We start from the raw sequence: 420 nt of genomic DNA on the forward strand, positions 1-420 counted from the left end.
GGAAATCGGAACTAACGAATCCGCAACGGAAATCTAGAATCATATCACGCATCTTAATTAAAATTGCATCACATCATGTATAACTACACGCAACTGGCCACCCACCGTTCTAAGCTTTCCGTGACTTACTGTGTCGAGACTCCTGATCAGCAAAACTCATTTCTTGCTGAACTAATCAAATACATAAATTTGTCAAGATACCCATCAAATCAATCTACATATCGCTGAAGTGTGTCGTCCCCACGCCCTGTGATGACTCGGGACAGTGAAGATTGCGTCATAGGCAGTCCACCCTCTGTTAGTGAAATCTGAGCATCAATCTATTGTCTCACCCTATTTGCAAAGAAAGAATGTGGAACCAGTAACGGTTCAGCCGGAACCGGAACTGGAATTTTACAACAATGATTTGTTGACTACTCG

General features: G+C 42.6%; 1 protein-coding gene across 1 annotated transcript in view; it reads right to left on the minus strand.

Annotated features, from left to right (window-relative positions):
* Positions 1 to 163, minus strand: part of LOC138003413 (uncharacterized) — a 38,846-nt gene extending 38,683 nt beyond the window's left edge. The window contains exon 1 of the mRNA XM_068849473.1: positions 106 to 163. The gene's annotated coding sequence lies outside the window, so the exon portion shown is untranslated. The remainder of the gene's footprint in view (positions 1 to 105) is intronic.
* Between the last annotated feature and the right edge of the window lie 257 nt (positions 164 to 420).

Source organism: Montipora foliosa, chromosome 5 (genome assembly GCF_036669935.1).
Source record: "Montipora foliosa isolate CH-2021 chromosome 5, ASM3666993v2, whole genome shotgun sequence".
Taxonomy (NCBI): domain Eukaryota; kingdom Metazoa; phylum Cnidaria; class Anthozoa; order Scleractinia; family Acroporidae; genus Montipora; species Montipora foliosa.